The following is a 17,786-nucleotide window of genomic DNA, read 5'->3' as shown; positions in this document are numbered from 1 at the left end:
AGAGAGTCAGGGCCAAGGGAAAATTATCCTCAGTTGCTTGCAAAGCGATAAGGGAAAATAAAGAAATTGAATTGAATTGAAGTTTAATGATGTCCATGAGACTGAGAGGTCTAAGGGACTTAGAACTCTATACCAAACAAAACATCACATTCAAATATCACAATCTCAAGTTTCCCTCTAAAACATGTTTTTTGCTATAGATCTTTACCAAAAAATCACATTGTTGTGAAGCATTTCTTCTTTAAACAACTCACTCAAGCTCAAGCTCAAACTGTTAAGATTACTTTCAAACTAATTAGGAATGTCTTCATAAGTTTGACATTCCATGATGAAGTTCCATTTAGTCAACACTCTATTTCTACAAAAGATATAACTTCTTTCTTCCCACTCTTCCTTAGGGGTTATCCATCTACTTGTTTCACACCTAATATGGTGAGATCTAGTCGTTAGCTGCGCTACTAAAATTTTAGCCTTTCCCTTGATTGAAGCATTAAAATAATTCTTTTCATCATGTGACTGTATTGTGTCAAAATTTTTGACATAAAGTTTTTTTTTCAGCCAACCTATTTTTCCCACATGGCAGTCCTGATTTTTCAAGCACTTGATTTTTTGTAACACCATACTCCCACATCCACCCAAGTAACCATGCCAACCAGGTAAACATGACACAAGAGGCTACTGTGATCAGATTCAACCTCCTATGTTAATTTAAGGAAGTGGAATCGACGGAAGCATCACACACAATCATCCAACATCATCAATAGAACCATCAAGAGATAAGTCAGCCACTCAGACAACCTGTCCCTAGGTCCCACTATTGTTCTGGATCTCTTAGGCCATAGTCTCTCTCATGCTATGGGCAAGGGAGCGACCATAAACCTAAAGTTACTCTCATAGGCTTTCCTACTAGCGACCAAAGACCAAAATTGTGAGTTATGTGCCATCGACCCCAAGATTTAAGCCATTTTTTCAGCCCCAGAAACTAAGCCACTACCCAGAATGGAGTAATAGCATGAAATCAATAAAAGTATAGCAAAACAATGATGCAAAAGCAATAAACTAAGCAAGACCATAACAAGACCCCTATTAGCCATGACAAGCATTTCTTCAAACATATCATCAGCATGTAATGTATAGGTTTAAACAACATAATTGAGTGTAGGGATCTCATACTTATCTAAGAATCACTATGAACCATTATCCCCTCATTTCATTTGCTACATTATCATTTATTAGGCCATAGATACACTATCCATTCATTTACAAGTAAAAACATGTTAAGATCCATACATAGATGTTGTGATAAAATATATATATAACCAGCATAATAGGAACATAATTACCATAAACATATCAACCATCAAAATCCACATATATATCAATACATTTGCACATGGAAATCAAGAGAATAAATTTCTCTTTAATGAATGCAATGAACCAACCGAAGATGGGGCTACCATGTTCCACCCGACCATAGAATGGCTGAGCCAAATCTCTCTTTAGCCTTTAACCCTCGTGCCATATTCCAAGCATGAATGTGGGACTCAACCAAAAGAACCCACCAGGGCATACCGAGGCTAAACCACCTCACCCTCATCAACATAAACCAGGCTTTACCGTAATCCATCTCAGATCACTAGGCTAACACAACGAGAACATCATAACAGGCTTTATTGTGATCTCCACCCGATCACTAGGCCAAAGAGAGCATGGATGCCACTGAATTTCTCCACCCACACCATGAGGAATTTCTTTGTCTCCTAGACTCTCAGGCTTTACCGCAATCCAAAGCTAGATCACTAGGCCCCAAACGAAGACCCACTCTCCAAGATTTACCGCATATCCCCAACCCAAGATTACTAGGCCCAATGGAGAGAAAACAACCTCTTAGCTTTACTGTATATCCTACCATTCACCGAAAAGGATTCCTAGGCCATCCAAGGCAGCATAAAATCTGACTTTACCACAACCCATAGTCTAGCTCGAGGGTTACTAGGCCATGTGTTCTATCATTTCGGAGATCCACCTCACTCAGCTTTGAATCCATCCAAAAATCCAGCTCAAACAAAACATGAGAACCCCATCACACCATGGCTATCCGGAAAAGGAAAGGCTAGGGTGAAAACAATGTTACACTTGGAAAAACCCATGCCATGATAGAAAATAATCACATGCAATCCCATGCATTCCAAATATAGCAAGAAAAATAAACATGCAAGTCAATAGTTGCAATGAAGCCTGCTATAGCTGCTTGATCCTGCCTTTCCCTGCTTGATCTTTTCTTCTTCCCACCTTCTTTTCCTTTCTTTCTCCATTTCCAAAATGCTCCAAGAAAACTCTAAGTGTCCAAGAGTATGAGAGAGGGAGAGAATAATGACAGAGCTCCAAAACTCAATTGAAAAAAGGTTACACTGACCAAGCTTGCCCACTAATCCTCAGAAGGCTTTTTATCAATGAGGCCTCCATTTTCTTCAATTTCCATTATTTTCCTTCATTTTCCTCCTCACATTCAACTTGTGATGTTTCACCTTCCTTTTCTCCTAATTTGCATTATTTTCATAAATAAATGTGCCAAAAATGCCATTTTTTCCTTTCCAAAGCCATAAAAAACCAAATGAACACCCCTTATGATGTCTTTCCCAACATTAAGCTTGGAATAAGTTTCCCATCAACCGTGGTTATTGTTTTTAACTTTTAGTACATGGAATTTTCACAAGGGTTGTTATAGATTCCTTGGTGTTCAATAACACATATACCTCAACAACCTACTAAAAGAATACATATTGTTCATGGAACTTTTTAACATAGATCGTTGCAGTATTTACAATAACCATTTGCTAAAACATAAAAACATGATCAGATAACGACTGTACCGCATACTCGAGCTTTATAACTGTTGAGCCTCAAAATTACTCTTTCCATAGCAACCCTTTTCATTCTTTGTCCTTGTTTTTCCATGAGAAAGACGCATTCTCATCACCAATGACTCGTATATACTATCTTAAGGAGGACATTTAGTGATTTACATATTATGCTTTTATGTTTTGTTGTTTGAACAATTTTTTGTATATTAGCTACGGAATGTAGCCTATTCTGTAGCTAATTGGCTATTCCGCAACTACCTTCATGCTTTAACAGGTTCCAGGTGTCAGAAGGAGAAACTAGCTACATGGGCAGCTTGGAAATCATCGTGACATGGACCCTGTCCAATTCACTTAGCCCATGTCGACAAAGAAGATGGCATAATACTATGTTCAATGGATAAGTCAAACACAGAGACCGAAGGTAACGAGACTCTGTTTCGTGGTAATTAACACATTTCACAGTGATGGGAAGCGCTATCTAAAAAAACTACCTGTACCTACAAACTCTAGCAGCGACCTAGATAACTGAATCCAACAGCCACCATGTCTTGGATTTATGTCTCCAGTAGTCGAGGAAGAAATTCCGCATACTTGTCTTCTACGTGTTTGACTGCAGCATGTTTTTCTCCACAAACAGTTACATGGTATTTCTTATAAATACCTGTGTAAAGGACCGTAAAAGTTAGAAGGTACTGATAGTGATAGTTTTATTGTGAAATCAAATTCTAAACTCTGTAATTTCTGGGCATTTTGTGTCCTTGTTTTTAATATGAAGATTGCCTGTTTTATGAGAATCTGAAGGAGTTTCTTTGGAGTTGATTGAGCGAGCGTAACCTAATCAGTTGCAGATGGCCCCTGCACTGAAAAGGGTTTCATTTCATTTTATTTTTATTCTTCTTGTTAAATGTAAATTCATCATTTTCCTTCACAGTGTTTATAGCCATTTTCTTACTGACAATGTGTATAATGCAATTTCCATCATTTTCTTATTAACAATGTTCATAATTTCTAGTAGCTTCCATTTGCTTGATCTCTTTCTAGTTTTTATCAGTAGTTAGAAGATGAAACTCAGTAATGTAATTTTGTTTACTTCATTCACTGTTTGCTAGTTTAAATTCTCCATTAGACTTATCAGTGCCATTTACAGTCTTTGCCATTTTATTTTTAAGTTTACTAACTCATGGTGTTAATGAATGTCTCTAAAAAACCCTTCAAGTTGATAATTCATCCTAAACTAAGTGGTTGAGAATTTCATTTATGCAATGAGTCTTTGCTGCATCTCTGTATTTGCTTTCTTTTAGATTAATGAAGTATAGAATTCCTCAAATGTCATCCCAAGGAGACCTTCTCCCAAAATTGAGAGGCAGAGTAACTAAGTATTTCATTTAGTTTTATTTCTGTAATTAGTTAGGCATCAGTTGCAAATTTCACTTTTAGTTCTTAATTCATGATTTGGAAATAATGGTAAAACAGGAATAGAAACTTTGTTTTCATTTCTTGCTTAAGCTTTGCTTCCAAGTCTTTCTCAGCTCTGTTTTCATTTCTTTCTTAAAAGCTCTGTTTTCATTTTTTTTTTAGATTTTGAGTAGTCCTTACAAAAGTTAGATTTAAGTTTTTGATAATTACATTGTAAATCATTAGGTATTAAAAGACCAAAAACCCCCCAAAACAACATAAAACACAAAAACAACGAAGTAAGAAGGGTTATCTAGCACAAATAGTGCACTACACTTCATCAGTTTACGATACCCGGATTGATAATTTATGTAGAGCAATTTAGGACACTAAATTGACCAAACATTTTGGCGTTGTTGCTGGGGAAGTGTAACTAGGTAGCCTTCTCTCTTACATTAAAAAGAAATTGACATGCATAGAGAAAGAGACTCTAGGGGTAGATTTATAGCTAGGGGCAGAAGTTCAATTCCTACAACACCACCTACTCCACCAAGAACAAGAAAAGACACACCTCCATCCCAAACTCATACTCCCAGCCATAGAACTTCTGGAATTCTAGGGGCAAAAATCCAATCAATAGAATCTCCTACTTCATCTACCAAGGCAATCCTATGGGAGAAAAATTTCGAAACTCCAACAGTAGGGCATAGCCTTTTTCACCTCCACAGGAGAACATATTGTAGCTGAAGAATTAGGAACACCTGGTGAGGAAGAAGAAGTAGAACCTCTCTCCCATATTCCATTATTAGAAGAACCAGAAGAGGAGGAAGTAACCTTGCAGTTAAGCCCTATATTGACTATGAAGAAACTATAATGGCAGAAGAAGAGAAAGATGGAGAATTCTCACTGTTTAGAGGAGGGGGTAGAGGGAGAGGTAGAGGAAATAATGGAGGAGGTAGAGGAAACAATGGAGGAGGCAGAGGAAATAGAAAATAGATAATTCTTTTGGATTCCCTATAGTGGATGAGGAAACAAATGCCACAATGAAAAATATCTCACCCTCTGTCCTCCCAAACTTCTATGGGTTGAAAAGTGAGGATCCTGAAACATTCTTATTTGAGTTTGAAGTCTTGTGCAGAACCTATGACTATCTAGAAGACTCTCAAAATCTCAAATTGTTTCCTTCAACACTAAAAGGAGATTCTTTGAAATGGTTTATGGGGTTAGTTACTTAGTCCATTAGAACATGGAATGACATGAAAAAAACGTTTTTGGATAGGTACTTGGATTATTGCATGCCTACCAATCACAAAGATGAAGTGTTCAAAATGATGCAAAGAGAGGATGAAAACTTAGAAGATTTGATTGAGAGGTTCAACTATAATTTGAAAAGAGAAAAGATGAATGATTTAGATGAAGAAACCTTGAAAGATCTTTTATTAAAAGCCATTAGATATGAGTGGATAGATATCCTTAACATGATGGGGAAGGGAGATATCTCTCAGCTCCCATTAAATGATATAGGAGAATTGTGTGTTCATCTCTCAAGAGGGAAATATAAAATAGGGAAAGGCCTAAGAGATCATTTTCTTGTTAGATTAAACAAATCTACAACAGGATATGTAAGTAGGGCAGAAATTGGTAATATGCTTGATGAATCTAAAACTCACATTCTAGGGAGCCTTAGTGAGAAATTAGACACCCTTCAAATGCAAAACAAGTAGAAAACCAAGGCTAATGCTTTATCCATTTTTTGTCCAAAATGCAGAAAAAACATGCTCTAAGGGAATGCCATTTAGATGCAAAAATTGTAGAAACTTGTATGATTTGCTCAGAAAACCATGAGACCAAGGGTTGTCCTTCAATCCCAGGTCTTAAGGCTATCTTTTAAGAGGAAATAGTTCCAAATTCTGCAGAACCTCTTTTTTTTATTGCTAGAAGACCTTGGCAGGGGCCACAAAATCAAGGATTTAACAATCAAATGTATCTTCAACCCCCACCAATGGCAACAACCTTGGCCTCAACCTCAACCTCAATCTCAACCATGGGCACAAGGAGTACAAAATCCTTATGGGAGATTTTCTCAATATTATCAATATCCTCCACCATATCAGAATTATCCTTCACCACACATTCAGCAACAAAATCAGCAACCACAACTTCAAAATCAAAATCCTCAACTTTCATTGCCATTTCCACAACAACCTCCACAAAAAAACCAAAATCCTCCACTCTTATTACCATTCCAACATAAACCAAATCAGCTATCTGCCCAACCATTACCAAACCCCAACAATAAAAATCCTAAAAATGCTTACATGGTAGAAGGACAACAATTTCCAACTTACAAGATTACTCCTCTAGATCTTAATGATGTTCAGCTAAGATCTGGAAGGATATTAGAAAAGGAGAGACCTTCTGTAGTTATTCAAGAACAGTATAGTTCCGAGAAAGATTCTCTAAAGGTCAATAAAAGTTTTGAGGGAATATCTCTCCAAAACCAAAACATTGAAAAAGAAAAACAAAAGGAATCAGTAAACACAACTCCTATCATTGAGAAACCAACATCTACTTCTACACCTCCTTTTCCTGAAAGACTACAAATTGATAGAGGGGTAGAAAAATAGATCTTGTTGCCTAGATATAATTTTCTAGATGAATTGAAGAATGTTTGTATCAAAATTCCTTTGCTACAAGCCATTGGAGAAATTCCAATTCTAGCCAAAACAATAAAGGAGTTGAGCATAAAAAAACCAGGAAGAAAAGCAAAAGAAACAAAAATAATTCACCTGGTAGGAAAAATAGCAGACATAATGATGGGAAGAATTTCCATACAAAAATATGTGGATCCAGGAAGTCCAATTATAAAAACACATACCAATGGAGTTGAAATTCAAAATACATTGATTGACTTAGGGGCATCAATAAACATCACGAGCAAACAAATTATGGAGAAGCTCAAGCTTTCTAATCTTCTTTACACACCTACCTTACTATAACTGGCAGATATATCAGTAATCAAACCAGATGGTGTGCTAGAAGATATTTCAGTATCCTTAGATTCTTTGGAATATCTTGTTGATTTTATGATCTTAACTCCCAAGAACAATCTAGGAGGACATCCACTCATATTAGGAATACCTTGGCTAGCCACAGCTGATTCTTTTATTAGCTGTAGATCTGGTGACATGTATATTTCTGATGGTAATTCAACAAAGAAATTTACTCTATATCCTCCAGCAAAAGCAATCATAGAAATAGATGACAAAGAATGGATTGATGATGAATATGATATTCAACCTCTCTTTACTATTTCATAAATTAGTGAAGATAATCAAATTTTAAATACATTGGAAAATTTTGAATCATCTTCAGAATATGACCATAAGAAATTTCAAGAAAAACCTAATGTTGAATATTTGTCATATAGGCAGATGTCTCTCTATTCTATGGAAGAGTTTGGTAGCTCTACAATTGAAATTTTTCCAGGTAGGACATTGAACATAAACAAAAACTTGGAGAAACTACAACAAGAAGAGCTAATCAAAACATTACAAAAACATTCTGCTGCATTTGCATGGGAATACACCGACATGAAAGGCATTGATCCTAAGACTTGTATCCATCACATCTACATTGAGGAAAATAGTAGACCTATCAGACAACCTCAGAGAAGGATGAATCCAAATCTTAGGGAGATTGTGAAAGAAGAGCTCCAAAAATTACTGAATGTAAAATTCACCTACCCAATTTCAGATAGCCAATGGGTTTCTCCTTTGGTAATTGTGCCTAAAAAAATGGTAAATGGAGGGTGTGCATTGACTATCGAGAACTGAATAAAGCAAGCCTTAAAGATCATTGCCCTTTGTCTTTTATAGATCAAGTGTTAGATACATTAGCAGGTAAGAAGTATTTCTCATTCTTGGATGGTTTTAGTGGTTATAATCAAATTCAGGTAGCACCTGAAGATTAGGATAAGACCACATTTACTTGTCCATGGGGAACTTATGCCTACCGAGTACTTCCTTTTGGGTTATGTAATGCACCTGCAACATTCCAAAGAGCAGTACTAGGAATTTTTTCTGATCTGATACATGATTGTGTAGAGGTATATATGGATGATTTTACAGTCTATGGAAATACATTTGAAGAAGCTTTGGAAAATTTGGAAAAAGTTCTTAAAAGATGTAAGGAAACAAACCTTTCACTAAGCCATGAAAAATGTTTTATGATGTTTACAGAAGGTATTGTCTTAGGACATCATATTTCAGGACATGGGATTAAAGTTGACAAATCTAAAGTTGAAGTCATCTCTAAATTATCAATTCCAAGTTGCCAAAAGGATGTTAGAAGTTTTTTGGGACTTACAGGGTACTATAAAGATTTATAGAAAAATTCACTAAAATAGCATCCCCACTCTTCAAATTGCTTACCAAAGATTGTGAATTCAATTGGAATTCTGATTGCCAATTGGCATTTGAAACCTTGAAAACAAAAAATTTTGAAGCACCCATTTTAAGAGGTCCAAATTGGAAACTCCCTTTCTATATTTCAACAAATACTTCAGATACAGCTTTGGGAGATGTATTGGGACAAAAATATTTAATTCCTTATGCCATTTACTATACGAGTAAGAATTTGACTCCCACTGAGTTGAATTATACTGTGACTAAAAAGGAATTTTTAGTTGTTGTTCATGCAATTAATAAGTTCAAACACTATATAACAGGCTATGAAACCTTTGTTCATACAGATCACTCTACAATTAGATATTTGATGAATAAACCTATTACTAATGGCAGAGTTACAATATGGCTTTTACTTTTGCAAGAATTCAACATTACTGTTCTAGATAGACCAGCAAAACAAAACACGGTTGCTGATTTCTTGTCCAGGATTCAAAATATCAAAGAAGATTCTCCAGTTGAAGATAATTTTCCCTATGAATATCTTTTTGCATTAACTACTCAAACTCCTTGGTTTGTAGATATTGCTAACTACTTGGCCACAGGAAAGTTACCTTCACATTTGTTTCCTAAAGAGAAAAGGAAAATTATTGAGGAAAGTGCAAGATATTCATGGATCACTAACGAACTGTATAAAACAGGGCCAGATCTTATGATCAGAAGATGTGTCAGGGAAGATGAAATGCCTGAGATTCTTAAGGCATGTCATGATGAGCCGTGTGGTGGACACTTCGCTGACAAGAGGACAACCTATAAAATCCTTTCTTTAGGATATTATTGGCCATCCATTTTCAAAGATGCTAAAGAATATGTCAAGAGATGTGACAACTGCCAAAGGGTAGGGAAACTTGCTCCCTCAAATGAAATTCCATTACAAACTCAGGTACTCATTGAACCTTTTAAAAATTGGGCCTTAGATTTTGTTGGAACAATTAATCCTCCATCTAAGTAGAAAAAGTATATATTGGTATGCATTGATTATGTCACTAAATGGGTAGAAGCCAAAGCATTACCTTTTGCTAATGAAAAATCTGTAGTAATTTTTTTTTAGAGGACATCTTCACTCATTTTGGTGTTCCAAGAGAAATTGTGACAGATCAAGGATCTCAATTTACATCTAACCTGGTGGAAGGTCTTGTGCAAGAATATAAGATCAAGCATAGGAAATCTACTCCATATCATCCACAAGGAAATGGTCAAGTGGAATCTACAAATAAAGTGATTGAAGGAATCCTCACTAAGACTGTGCATCTACATAGAAGAGATTGGGCAGAAAGGCTTCCTGAAGCCTTATGGGCCTATAGAACTACATGGAGGAACACAATGGGACATACACCCTATGAACTTGTTTATGGGAAACAAGTTATGTTCCCTATAGAGTTCCAAATCAGAACTTTCAAGATGGCAGTCCAATTGGGACTAGATTTATCAGAGGCACAAAAGCATAGGCTGGAGCAATTAAATGAACTTGATGAAATCAGGTAAGAAGCAGTTCAAAGGACTGGTATAGTCCAACAACAGAGGGCTAAATGGCATGACAAATATATCAAGGACAAGAAGTTTCAAGTGGGAGATTGGGCGTTGTTATTTGATTCAAAGTTTAAAGATTTTCAAGGGAAGTTTCAAACTCATTGGCTTGGGCCATATGAGATTGAAAAATTCTTTAGTAATGGAGCAGTGAGGATCAGAACAATAGATGAAAGCAAAACTCCTCTTCTTGTGAATGGTCATAGATTAAAAATATATCAGAAACCCATTTCAAAAGAGGAGTTTATTAAGATTTTCCAAGACAATTCTAAAATGAAGCTAGTGAAGAAGAATTCTTCTTCTCCACTAACTTAGTCTTTATTTTTCCTAAATATCTATCTATATATATATATATATATATATATATATATATATATATATATATATATATATATATATATATATATATATATATATATATATATATATATATATATATATATATATATATATATTCTATAAGGTTGAAAACTAATCATTGATTAGCATACTTATACAGAAAATATAGAGTGAAAATCGGAAACCATATATATTGTATAAGGGTGAAAACCAATAATTGATTGGCATACTTATACAGAAAATATAGAGTGAAAATCAGAGGTTTCCGACACTATATTTTCCATTTTCTTTCTGAATAAGTAGTGACAAGAAGTTGTTGGTGTCCTAGTATGAATGATTTATTCGCCCTATTCCAACATTAATTTATCAATCCAGGTGCGTATCCTTTCAAGGAAATGTGCAAGGTATATGCAAGGGCAAAAGCGTAATCCATTTAGACCAAGGGTTCATGGCTTAAGATTCAAAACATGGCTGTAAGATTAAATTAACTACAAAACTTCATAAATAATCATAAACAGGAAAGAACCATAACAACAAGCATAAACTAATAAATGACACACACACAAAGACACAACACTTGATCAGAAGAGCGGGCCCACTTCTCTGATCAGGGCTGCGTTTTCCACGGAGAAGATTGGAGCAACAAAATAGATGGTATTTTATTAATCTTTAACAGGTGATTACAATAGCAATAGGAGAACCCCCATTCATAGGAACAATCTGCATTTTATACACAGCGAGGGAGATTAACTAATCTCCCTGAAATATGGTAACCACATATTCAAAATGTACATCAGTTGGAACGACACCATCACCAAATGTCCGAGATAGCAAAAAGGTCTAAGAATAGTTCTATGGAATCATGACTCTAGCTGCAGAACCTCCTTATGGCTGGCCGTTACCAGATCTGTTGCGAGATGCTGAAGCGAGGGTTCCCATTCTCCAAGCTACGGTCAAACATATGTTTTAGTACTGCAAATAGATAAGACTCTGTGAATTTACTTCATTAATTAAAATATTCCAATTGGACAAGTCAGGGGTATTTACCTTGTAGGTTTAGCATAACAGCATAGGTAAATGAGTACAAAAATGTCAAAAAGGATAATAGAAATGGACAAAAAGATGGCCCAATTTGGTACCCAACATCTCCCCCCAACTAGCCTTCTGCATGTCCTCATGCAGTCTGCCGCCTCCGCAAGTCTGGATTTTGCAGACTGTAGGTTTCATGAAGCCTGGCGAGATCATATTCTGAGGCCATCTCTATTCCTGGAACTTTAAACCCATCTGAAAGGAGAACTTCCTTCCACCAATCCTTTGGAACATCATAAGTTGGAGTGTAAATTTCGGCAGGCAACCAAAGAATAGGAAACTGAAACTAGATCCCCATCCACTGGGTCCCACATGTCTGGACACATGCCACATATCTGGGCACTTTGGTGAGTACTCGTGCAAAATTTGGTGCCCCAAAAGGTTCCCTGTTCCGGACAGCTGTAGGTGACATCATCCACCTTCTCTGACAGCAATCAAGGGCCTCTTTTTGAAATGTGGTGAGTTGCTTGACACAAAGATCAAGACACCATCTTTGTGTCCTCACCATTCTATCTTTGTTCCCCCCAATTCCCAAAAATGTGTTATGCTTATTGAACATTGTGACTAACCTCTCATGTTCTCCTCTTACTATAAATGGCTTTGTAACTTGATTGGATTCAAAAGTGTTACAAGCCTTCTTCCAGTGAATCTGATTGAAAGCATAAGAGGTGAGGACCCTTAAATGAATGTCCCCTACATATGGAACTGGGTTAAAATCTCTGTCCAGATGTAGTAGATACCCGTGCAGGTAAAATTCACACATTAGATGTTGAGTTGGCACGTCATGACTCCTCAAGATTCGGAGGAATTGTACACCATCTTCTATCTCATAGTTGATCTCTTTTTTGAAGCTTTCCATGCAAAATGAAAGGAAACTTTCGTGCAAAAATAAAGAATAACAAGAAGTAGGGGGACGACATGCCATAACCTCTTACACCAGATTGAACATCTGCTCCTTATCAGCCTTCAGTTCTACCACTTGCTTTTCCAGCTACTCCATCTTGACCTGCTACTTCGCATGCCTTAATCTCATAGCATCTATGCACTCCACATATCCAAAGATGGTTGTGGAGGCTCTTTCCTCGGTCCTCCTGATCTCATTTTTGTATTGAGCTATAGTAGATTTCCAAGAATGTATTTCAGTTGTTAAGGCATATTCTTGGTCTTCAAATAGTCATTCGACCGGGTCTGTTTGAGTGGCAGTAGAGGTTGTGGCTATCAAGTCCACTTGAGTTTCTGCTTCAACCCCGATGGTCTTGGAATTTTTGGCTTGCTACTTCTACTCCTTTATCTATTTTTGCATTTTGTGCACCTTCTTTCTTAGTTTCCTTACCTCCATTTTGAGCCACATTGTCTCCCTAAACTGTAGTTGATACTTTTGCTTAACTGGAAGTCTTCGTTGTTCACAAAACTCTATACATTCCTGCTTAATCAGTACTTCCTCCGTTTCGGCAGCTGGAGGTAAATCCCTCGAAACCTCTTCTACTGTGGCCTCTATCGGGTTTTCCTCCACTACCTGCCTTTCTTCAATTATTTTGTGCTTCATGGCCTTCTCACCAGTTTGTGTCATTGGTTCATTCATCAGGACCGCTTCGCTTGGTCCCTCCCCTTCACCAATGGTGATTTCTTCTTTGTGCACACTCACCGCGACCGGTGATGCCCTGGCGAGATGCTCTCCTACTACTATGCTTGTTGGGATCCCTTCCAGTTCTTTAGCCTCGGAAATATCTGTCTCTTCTCTCCTTTCTGACTCCGAGGTGCCTGCCACCTATGTAGCATTCACCTCGTATGGTTGTGGCCTTTGTGACAGATTCAGAGCCATAGGAATAATGAACTCTTCTTCTTCTTTCTGTCATGGGGAACGAGTTACCCTCGCTCCTCTTGGGATAAAGAAGGAAAACTGGAACGAATCCTCAACATTTGGCCTCGAAGTTGACGCTAGTTCTTGTGGGTCAGCGTCGACCTCACACCCTGGTTCTCCCGGCGTTTCCTCCACGGGTCCCCTGGTTTCCTCAGCTACGGGCCCTTCTTGTCTCTGTTCCCCCTCTTCCATGGGTTCTATAGTCGGAGTGGTCATGACCTCCTCTTCAATCGTATTATCCTCCTCCATCAGCTCCATGGTGGCAGGAGATCCTTGTGGAGTACCCTTGGTCACCATATCGACCGCTTCATCTAGGCTGGCCTATTGTGGGTCTGCTTCCGTGGTTGCCATATTATCAACTTGCTTTTCTAGTTCCATGGGAGAGGCTGGTTCTTATGGGACAGCCTTAGCTATGGTACTAGTGGGCCTTTCTATATCAATCCGTCTCCATTTCTTCCAGCTCCTCCTGGTCAACATAATGCTCATCTCCTACATCCTCCTCCATAGTTTTAGGTTCTTCTACCCTGGCGGCCACAACAGCTGCTATTTGTTCCTCTGTGGAATCCTGAAACAACTCCCATGGAATCGGGATTTGTCTAATGGCATTCATTATCAACAGCTGAACCAACTCGTGGTGAGTGGTGACCGCCAATACCTACCACGACCCCTGAGCCGAATGTGCCATTAAGTGAAGGCTCTTTAGTAGAAAATAGGGCACATTCATTGAAAAAGCTTCTGCCTGTGGAAATCGCAGGTGAGCTAGTATGCGGAGATGGTATTTGAAGATGGTGGGGTATCTTCCTTTGCACGTCATATATTTTATGATGAATTCTAATACTCCTCCCCATGGATGTGGTAGCGAGTTTCTATCATACCCCCGACCCGTCTGTGAAATACTCTCGCCTGCTTGTAGAAAGGCCTCGGGAATTCTGGGAGGGCGGTCCTTCTCGAAAACCATCACTGACTGACTTGAGGAAGCCCACTGACTTCCACGATGATTTCCTCTATTACAGGGATCTCAATTCCGCAGACCCGAGAGCCTCCTTCTCCAAATTTCAATGCAAATTTCGTTGTCATTTCTTCATTCGACCCCCTCAACCTGTTGAAATAAACATCCCAACCTACATTCTCGAAAACCTGCCACACCTCCTAATTGTTTCGAATTCCCCTTGTATTCTTAGGTTCATGTCAAATAGATCGGCCACCCATTGTTGCAGAGGTGAAATTAGCATGATGACTGCAGTTGGCTGGCAAGGGAGAGTGATAGGTCTCCAAACCGTTGGAAACTGAAATAATGTAATGGTCGATTTGGAAACAATGGATGAACAGTACTGGTACATTTGGAAATGATGACAAATTAAGATGGTACTGTGGGATGTTCTGAAATTTAATGCAGCGTGTTGGGAGGGTGACTAATACGACTCGAAGCATATGAATACGCATCCCAACACATCAAAAGTATGATTACGAAGTATTGAAATCATTAGATTCGGTTAGGTAAGGATCATGTGTCATAAATTCTTTTTCGAGGTATGTCATCATTCATTATGACGGTTCCCCCCCCCCCCCCAACTTAATGACGCTGTCCATGGCACGTTTTAATGTCCTTTTTGGAATATTTAATTAAATACATAAAATTGATGGAGACGTACCTGCGGACCTACCTTATGGTGGAGTAGCAGCAAAAGTTCTGACGTAGTAGCAGCGAAATGTCTGATGGAGTAGTAGCAAAATGTTTGACGGAGTAACAACATCAGTTAGTAATAGTACAGGGAGTAATAGCAATAGAGAATAGCAGCAACAGTGAGTAACAAAACAGGGAGTAACAGCACAGTGAGTAACGGCAGTTATAGAGTAATGGCACCGGTGAAGTAACGACAATGGTGGAGTAACAACAGTTGCGAAGTAACGGCACCTGTGAAGTAACAGTAGTTGCGGAGTAACAACATCGGTGGAGTAATAGCAGTTGCAGAGTAACGACACTGGCAGAGTAATAGCAGTTGTGGAGTAACGACACTAGTGGAGTAACACCATCGATAGTGTAACGGCAGTTTCAGAGTAACAGCAGTGACGGAGTAACAACAGTTACGGAGTAATAGCAGTTATGGAGTAACGACACTTAGTGGAGTAACAACATCGGTAGTATAACAGCAGTTGCGATGTAACAGCAGCTACGAAGTAACAGCAGTTACGGAGTAACAACAATTATGGACTAACGACACTTAGTGGAGTAACGGCACTTAGCGGAGTAACGGAAACTACAGAGTAACAGTAGTTACAGAGTAACGGTAGTTATGGAGTACAACACTTAGTAAAGTAACAACACTTAGTGACACACACCAGTCGAATATATCAATATCTTCATGACATCACTGGTGGAGTAACAACACTGAGTGTCATATTTAGAGGCTGGATGGTGGTATAATTTTAGACGGTGTCCGTTTACTAAGAACGAAGTATCGTTCTCATCTATTATGATCAGTCTAACCATTCCATTGTCGAACACTGCATCCACTTGACATGGACCCATCCATTGAGTGCAGAGCTTGCCTTTGAAATCCTTAAATCAAAATTCATACAGTAATGCCCAATCCCCCACATGAAACACCTTAGTTTTGATAAATTTATCGTGCCATTTCATTCTCTACTGTTGAACAACAGTAGTTTTCTAGACAGCTGCTGCTCGAATCTCGTCCAACTCGTTCAACTATCCCAGTCGGTGTTTCTATGCTTATGATAGATCTAGGCCTACTTCTAGAGCTGTTCTGAGTGTACTAATCTCAAATTCCACCGAAAACAGGGGGGATTTCCCATAAACTAATTCAAATGGAGAAAACCCTGTTGTATTCCGCCATGTTGTTCTGTATTCCCATAAAGCTTCTAGATGTTTCTGTGCCCAGTCTCGGTGATGGTTTGCTACTGTCTTTGTCAAGATATTTTCCAATACCTTGTTTGTGCTTTCTACTTCTCCATTCACCCGGGGATGATAGGGGGTTGTCACTCTATGTTTGACCCCATATTTCTGCATCAAATTTTCTATCATATGAGATGTGAAATGTGATCCACCGTCTGATACAATTTCCCTTGGAGTCCCGTACCGGGCAAATATTTCTTCAAAAAGAAAATCTGCCACTACTTACTCTGTTGCTCTCATGACTACTCTAGCGTCCACCCATTTAGTTACATAGTCATTACAAACCAGGATGTAAGCTTTTTGATGAGAAGGTGGGTTAAAGGGCCCAACAAAATCAATGGCCCATTTCTCAAATGGTTCAAGGACTATCTGGGGTTGAAGAGGCATTTCATCTAATTTCCCAGGTTGTCCCATCCGTTGATAGCTATCACACCTTCGAACATAATCCCGAGCGTCATGAAAGATGGAGGGCCATTAATATCCCATTTGAAGCACCTTATGACATGTTATTTTATCTACAAAATGTCCTCCACACGGTCCATCATGTGCAACTTTTAATATCTCAAAAATATCATCTTCTGCCACATAACACCGAATCTGGTAGTCAACTCCTGTATGGAAGAGATATCCTGCCATCCATGAATATTGGGTACTTTGCTGAATGATCTTCCTTTCCTCCTTATAGGACAGATGACGAGGAACTTTACCTGTAACAAGATAATTAGAAATATCTGCATACCACGGAGTATTAGCAGAAACTGAAAAAAGATGCTCATTTGGAAAGTTATCTTCAATTGGTGTATCCTTACCATCATGTTTTATCCTAGATAAGAAATCTGCAACCACATTGTCCTTCCCTGGTTTATCTACTATGGTAATATCAAATTCCTATAGTAGCAACAACCATCTTGTAATACGACTAGGGGTAACATGTTTGTTCATTAGATACCTGATGGCTACATGATCAGTATGCACAAAAGTAGGATACCTAGTAATGTAGTGTCAGAACTTATTGATGGCATAAATTACAGCAAGAAACTCTTTCTCAGTCTCCGTGTAGTTTAATTCAGCAGGGGCCAAATTTTTACTAACATAGTGGACTGCGTAAGGTACCTTATCCTCTTGTTGTCCCAATATTGCACCAATTGTTGTTTGAGAGGCATCCGTATGAATGTGGAAAGGTAATGCCCAGTCTGGTCCTCTAAGGATCGGAGCACTGTAGACTAATTCTTTAATTTTTGTAAAGGCTACATCACAGTCATCTGACCACACAAATTCTGAATCTTTTGTTAGTAATTGAAACAGTGGGTGTGCTACTTTTGCAAAATTTT

General features: G+C 38.2%; 1 pseudogene; it reads right to left on the bottom strand.

The window, feature by feature from the left end:
* LOC149183866 (sucrose synthase 2-like) overlaps nucleotides 1-13,838 on the bottom strand; it is a 37,825-nt pseudogene extending 23,987 nt beyond the window's left edge.
* Nucleotides 13,839-17,786: the final 3,948 nt, after the last annotated feature.

Source organism: Pinus tabuliformis, chromosome 3_2 (genome assembly GCF_031772625.1).
Source record: "Pinus tabuliformis cultivar Carrire ecotype Pingquan chromosome 3_2, CPIR1, whole genome shotgun sequence".
Taxonomy (NCBI): Eukaryota; Viridiplantae; Streptophyta; class Pinopsida; order Pinales; family Pinaceae; genus Pinus; species Pinus tabuliformis.
This window is presented reverse-complemented; position numbering and strand designations above follow the sequence as displayed.